The sequence below is a fragment of the Arvicanthis niloticus genome, chromosome 15, assembly GCF_011762505.2.
Source record: "Arvicanthis niloticus isolate mArvNil1 chromosome 15, mArvNil1.pat.X, whole genome shotgun sequence".
Taxonomy (NCBI): Eukaryota; Metazoa; Chordata; class Mammalia; order Rodentia; family Muridae; genus Arvicanthis; species Arvicanthis niloticus.
This window is the reverse complement of record NC_047672.1, coordinates 61,352,144-61,359,340: the sequence shown is the minus strand read 5'-3', so window position 1 is coordinate 61,359,340 and position 7,197 is coordinate 61,352,144. Positions and strand designations below refer to the sequence as shown.

Sequence of the window (7,197 nt, the reverse complement as noted above, 5' to 3'; positions counted from 1 at the left end):
AAACCACAGATGAAAAATCCACGGATATGAAGGGCTCACCATGTATACAATTGGATTGGTGTAGTTTTCTGTAGAGGTACCCAAATCCACAGCCATGGTGCTTTAAGACCTAAAGAATCGTGGTGACTTGAAGGAAAGAGCATTCCTACATTGCTGTTTTACAGTCTAAAATACAGAATTCTTCACGTTTGTCTTCCTCCCAACCATCTGGTTTAACTTCCACTGCACCCTTGCCAAAGTTCACATTCACAGTCTCAGGGGGGAGTGTGTTCTCGGAACTTCCGAACCAGATAGACACTTCTTTGCCTTGATTACAACTCTCTTCACATGTCCTGTGGGGTCAGCTGAGACCTCAGTGTCTCCCCAAAAGTCTTGTCCTGGACAGCTAGTTGTGATTAAGTAATTTCTTTCTTTGTGTGCAGTGGTTAGGGCAGCTCACTCCTTAAGAGACTTACTACGTCTTTAGCTCTTCATGGGCAGTTTTCCATCACACCTGATGTAGTACCACATCACAAACATCTCCTGTGCTTGTTGGTAAAACTACTCCCCATTCTTGTATTTTGCAAAGAGTTCATCTGATAGTATTTGTAGGCCAGAAAAGAACTTAAAACAAAACAAAACAAAACAAAACAAACACCCACTGATTTTGTGACACTGAATTTTCTGGGTTTGAAGACTTACCGGTGAGAAAAAGGTATGTGTCTAGGGAAGAGACATCCAGCTGTGTCTCTAAGAACCCTTACAATTGGTGAACTTGATAGCTGAGTGGGAGGCTGGGAAGACTTGGGGTTTTAGAGTAAAGGGATAGGGAGGGCCTAAGTGGTTTGTCCTGATGATTTGCCATGGGGTAGCATCCAGCTTTAAGCCATGTTGATAGAGGCCCGATTCTTGACACCCTGACCCTACTATTTATGTGTAGAACATGCAGATTTACTAGTTACCAATGGAATACCATCTACTGTGAAAAGACTGTTGCCAAAGGCACCAGACGCTCTGACCACTGCATTCTTTTCTTCTGGGTATTTCATGTTGTATGCAGCAGGCTCCTCAATTATAGTGAAGTAAGCTATGAGATTCCGAGAGTTACCGATTCTGGTTAAGAGGCTCTGTTGTGTTTGTGATGATGTAGATTACAATAGTAAATAACAGTAATGAATGACGGAGTAGTAAGCAGATATATCCTTGACTCGTTCATCCTGTGGTTTATCAACTGTGGCCCCCTTAGGCAGCTACAACTGTGTTAAGGATCCTGAAGACCACTTGACTTTGACCGAAGAGAAGGTTTTCAGTGTGTAGATTAAGAACCCAAATCATCTTGGACATCTTTTAGCCTTTTTCAACAGCCATTTACTATTCATTTATTTCTCTTCCCTAACATTATTGACTTGGAGATAAACTGAAATTGTTTTGCAAGTTTGACACACTTAGACTCACCAACCCCAAAGCTAAGAATGTGTAAAGACCACATTGAATTCCATGGATTCCCCAGACCGTCAACAGCCTGCCTTCCAGAGACCCCACAGCTGTAGTTTGTAAGCACATTGATTTATGGCTTTTTCCCCCTGTAACCTCTGCTGTGGTGGAACACTGAATCTGGGTCCCCAGGTCATGGTTGCTCATATTGGGTTTGGAATAAACTATTTCCTTTCTTCTGTATAGAGTTGGTACTTTTGTCGACAGGCTTAAAGATTGATTTTCTCTTAGATCTGGGAAGGACACGCAATTCATAACTCCTTGGTTTTTCCTTAAGCCCTTGCTTTAGAGGAAAGTTAAACTTTTTTTTTTTTTCATAGTGGTGCAGCCTAAAATGTCAACACTCAGGAGTTTGAGGCCATGAGGATCATGAACTCTAAGCCAGCCTGGGCTACATAGTGAGATTTTTTTTTCATTAAAAAACCAAATGAGTGAAAACAACACAAATAAAAGGAAGCAGAGGTTTTCTCCTGTTCTGAGAATGCTGCCTATTTTGTCTCAGGTCTTTATTCCTTCTCTCTTATCTTCTGGTCCACACAGGGGATGATGACTTACTAGTATGGAGACTCTGATTAACTAAACTCTTTTTGGTAAAGAGTAGTCTAGTTACCTGTCTGCCAGCAGGAATAGACACCTGGATCAGGGGATCAGTGGAGTAGGACATTTGGTTTCCATGCCAGGTTTGACTCCGTTATGTACTGATACCGTGGACCATCAAATTCTCAAATGTAGCCTCCAACCAGTGGCATTTATCTTTATTATGTAGATTAAAAAATTTTGGATTTTATTGTTATAAGAGGCAAATATATTTCAGTTATGTAAGGTCTTTTCTTTGCTGAGGGCATCCAGAGTCCCAGAAAAGAAAGATTAAATTACTGGGATATGAAGGATGGAAGAAATTGCCTTTATTAGTATTAAACTTGAGAGGTACTTGACTTATTTATCTTGCGGTTAAAAGATTGATTATCCCTTTAGGCCTAGGAAGCAAACACAATTCATAACTCTCCTAGTTTTTCTTTAAATCCTAGCTGTAAGGGAAAAATTAAGTTTCCAAAAGATGCCAGTAACCTGAATACCCAAGGATTTGGTGTTGGCAGGATTCATTCTTCTTCCTGTAGCTGCATCATCAGATCTTTTGATAAGCCTTCCAGATGCTGTACTCCATCAAAGAGCTTAGGGATTTCCATGTTAACTGTGCCCGGAGTCATTCCTGTTTCTAGCATCAGAGAGGGTAGTTCATCATTAACACGTGTGGGAAACACGCACACCTAAATATTTGCCCTCTATTTGTTTTCAAAGTAAGTAAGGAGAGAAGGAAGAAAGAAAAGAAGGGAAAAGAAATAAAAATACCACTGGAGATGTTTCTGCCTAACTCAAGGAAATGACTAAGATCAGTGTGAAGGTCACGTCCTCTGGAGATATTTTTGCATCTGGATGCAATGACTCTTTTGTCTTTTTCTTGCTTAGGATGGCCTGTTCTTTTGGCACCTTGCTGGGTTTCTTGGGTTCCCAGGCTCTGCAGAGGACAAAGGTTCCTTTGCCATTTCAATTCCCAGAAGCAGCTGCAGCTAACTCCTCACTTCAGGCTCTATCAGTTCTTTTAAAATATTTTTTTTAATTGAAAACTTAAAAAAATTTCTGTCTCAGTAAACTCCCTTTTCCTGTTTCTTGCCTTATTTCCATTTTTTTTGATTTTGTATATTTCATTTTCCAGTTCTAATTATCCTTGCACGTTCTTGGTCCCTGTGCGTTACACTGAATTGACACAGCTACTAGGACTTAGGCTCAGGCATCAAAGCGTAGAGCATTGCTCACACCTGTGGGTTCTGTGATGGCATGTGGTCCAACTGGGTAGATAAAGTCTTTCCTGGAAAGGCCCGGAAGCAGCACCCTCTTTGTTGTTGCTAGATTATGACTCCAGGTCACTGTAGGCAGATCATGGATCCAAGAGAGGAGCTGCTTACAGGAAAGCAGGGTGGAGGGCCTGATTTCTAGACTATTGGGGCTTTGTGCTGAAAGGGTACTCTGTACCCTAGGATCTTTTCCTAAAGATTTATTTATTTTTATTTTATGTGTAGATATGTGTGCCTGAGAGTAGAGGAGCACAACATATATACATATAAAATAAAATTTGTGGGAACCAGAAGAGGGATTTAGATTTCCTGGGACTAGAGTAATAAATGATTGTACATTTGTACAGGTAGATAATGGGGTATTGAACCCTGTACTCTGGAAGAACACATGACCATGGGGCTATCTCTCCACCCCTGCCTTAGGTTTACTTATTATCTTTTAAAAATGTGACTTTGTTGTTCGTAGTCTGAACTAGTAAAGTTGACTAGACAGGATGGGCACTGAATGGGCTTGGTTGTTTTTTCTGATCACAGATCATGTTTCCATTGAGAGGGGGTCAACACAGCACATAGTCAATATGAGGATGATGTTCGTTGTTGAAAGCAACAACAACCCAAAGCATCCTTTCTTGTTTTTCTTGTAGTTGGATTGAAGCTTGAGTAAACAGCTCATCTGTGGCTGACAATTCTTAGCTACTTCCCAGTACAGCTGCAACTTAATTTCCAGTCCCTGTAAACTTCTTTTTCTGCTTCTTGTCTAGGTTATGGGGAAGTGACAAAATGAAAACCCTTCCCCCAATTCCTCTGGTCTCTGAAACAGCAGAGGATACAGTAACACATTTAGCTCTTTGACCCAACTGTAACCATATTCTGGGATCCACTCCAACTGCCAACCAGAAAGAAAAAAAAAACAAACATTTTGCCACCCACCTGTACCCCAAAAAAGTGTTGGTGGGAAATAAGCCAGAGGCTGACAGTATCAGACATGGTTGGATGGTGGTCAGGAAGAGCAATGAAGAATTTAAAAATAAAACATGTTCTGAGTAATTAGACTATGGCACAAGAGAGGGTAAAAACAAAATAACAAAACAAAATAAAACAAACAAACAAAACAAAACAAACAAACAAACAAAAACCCACCAACTGAACCTGAGACGTAAATGAATACATGTTTCTTTAATGATAAAACCTAGAGTGGGAAGCAGCTACAGCTACTTTTTGGGTTAAAAGTGGAAAGTGAAGGCTTGCCCCCTTCCTGTGGGACTCTAACTCCCTAGTTTGAGAGTCTGTGAACTTTGGAGGCCTCTGAAACACTGGCAGAGCTATGGGCTGGGCATCACCATCAACGATCTGAAGGTGGCTCAAAGAATACGGGCCAACGTCAAAGCTTAGTCAGGATCTTATCAAAGAACAAGTTGTTCGGTATAGTTTGCAGAGATAGGGAAAGTTTAGGTTCCTTATTTGAGAAATGAAGTTGGTATGTATCAAAGTGTTCTTTAAGTAGTTTAAAATCTGAACACAGGCCAACTCTGTGCTACCCCACTCTCCTGTTCCATAGCTGTGCTTCCAACTCCTTGGGGACATTTGGATCAGTCTGGCTGGTGACCATTGTTCATACTGGAACTGGTGGAGCCAATTCCAGTTCAGTCAATTTGTGTTTATGCCAGTAACCAAAGGCTGGATTTTTCACATATGAAAGAGGAGGTGAAAACTAAATCATACCCAAACAAAGTAAAATGTACTTCCTGGCCAGCATGGTCCCATGAACTCTCGATAAGGTTAAATTAGCATGAAACAGCCCAGAGCAGGGAAAGCAACTGGCCAGCCCAGAGGCAGGGTCAGATCATCTTTCCTGTATACTTTAGACTATAAAGACCAGTTACTTGCTGGAGGTTATTTTTTTTTTTTTCTGGGGAATTGCTTTAATGGTATTGGTGACACTTCTGCTCTCCGATGGCAGTCTTTGGTCTGATTACAGATATTGATTATTCACTTGTAGTTTTATTACTTCCCAAACAATTGACTTAACCACTATAGCTTGTCTCTATGTCTATAATACATTTTTTTTTTTTAAAAATAAAGTAGTAATGTGTTTAGTGAACTTATGGACAGTTGTAAAATTCAAGACTTAAGGGAACATTCCTTTAAGAATCAGAAAGCCTTTTTTTCCCCCCAAGACACTGAATACCCCTATTTATGTGAAAAACATGGTGATACTATATTCATTGAGTTATTTTAACACATATAAAAACATATGTACTTATTTCTTACAAATATGAGTGGGGAGCTGGGGAGATGGCTCAGTGGAGATCTCACTTGCTCTGTTCAGATCCTACAACTCAGGCAAAGTTGGATATGGTGGAAATGTCTGTAATTCCAGCATGTCTACACCAAAGTAGAGGCAGAGATAGGAGAATTTCTGGAAGCTTGTAGATCAGCTAGCCGGGCATATTCAGCAGTACATAGTAAGATACTCCTCTTCCAAATAAGGTAGAGGGCAAGGACCAACACAGGAGGTTTTCCCATGATTCCCACACCTCACTCACTTTTGTACTCTTACATAGACATATGCAAATATTAAAAAAACAATTTGAGGGGGCTATGGAAACATCTCATTAGGTAAGATTACTTGAGTATGGATACCTAAGATCAATTCCCTTAAAAACATATAAAAAGTTGGCTGTGGCAGCATGAGCCTGTAATTCCTGCACTGGAAAGGATGGGAGGGTCCAAGGGACTTGTCCAGCCAGCCTAGCTAACGGGCGAGCTTGAGAGTCAGTGAAAGATGCAGTGTCAAACGATTAAGAGGAGGAAGGATGGAGAGATGGCTCAGCAGTTAAGTGCACTTGCTGTTCTTGCAGAGGACCTGGATTTGATTCTTAGCACCTACACAACTGCTCACAAAGGTAGATAATTCTAGTTCTAGGTGATCTGATGCCCTCTTCCGGCCTCCACAGGCACCAGGCTTGCAAGTAGTGCACAGACATTCCTACAGGCAGAATCACCAGTACACACAAGATAAAAAATGGAGGATAAATAATTAAAAAAAATAAAGTGGAGAGTGAATGAAGCAGATGCAGAACCTCTAGACTTTACATTCTATTATGTGGGTACTTACACTCACACAAGTACACACACACACACACACACACACACACACACACACACACACACACTGTATCCAAACAGTTAGGCAGCCTAGTAGTCTCCTTGCCTGAGTTACTCTAATGAAGCAGTTCTCAGAGCAGCCCATGTGCCCGGCTGCCTTTATCATGCTGCACCTTATGTGCACAGCTCTTACTTTTCAATACAGTGTAATGAACTTATCAGCTCTACTGCCTGTCTTTCTCATGGCAGTCTGGAGCCCCGAGAACAGTGCTTATTTTATTTTCCATACAATTTATATCTTGCCACATATAGACCACTTAGAATGGTGGCTGGCACATAATAGGGTCTGGATACATGCTAAGTGAAGGAGAGAGTGAATAAATAGAAGGGTAAGAATGAGTTGATAGAAACCTGTAAAAATAATGTACAAATTGACATCTTTGAGAGCCATTTAAATAAAAAACACACTGCTGATACTAAAGCCTCGCTTCACTCCATGGGGCAGGATGCTCCAGTAACCACCTCTTCTGATTGCCAAACGTTCTTGAGCTAAAATTGTTCAGAAAAGGCCAAATGCCTCTGGCTACTTTATCTTCCATTATTCCCAGGGTTCTGCTTCCTTTTTTTCTTTAGACTCTTTTTTTTTTTTTCATTTATAACCTTTTCATTTAATTACTTCTTTCTCAACTCCATATCTCCAATGTCTGCAAAAGCATTTGGCTGAAAATATAATAGAGTTCCTGGGCCTTTTCTTTTTGAAAGC

General features: G+C 40.6%; 1 long non-coding RNA gene across 2 annotated transcripts in view; it reads left to right on the top strand.

Moving 5' to 3' along the window:
• LOC143434433 (uncharacterized) overlaps window positions 1-7,197 on the top strand; it is a 61,020-nt gene that overhangs the window by 33,098 nt on the left and 20,725 nt on the right. The window lies entirely within an intron of this gene.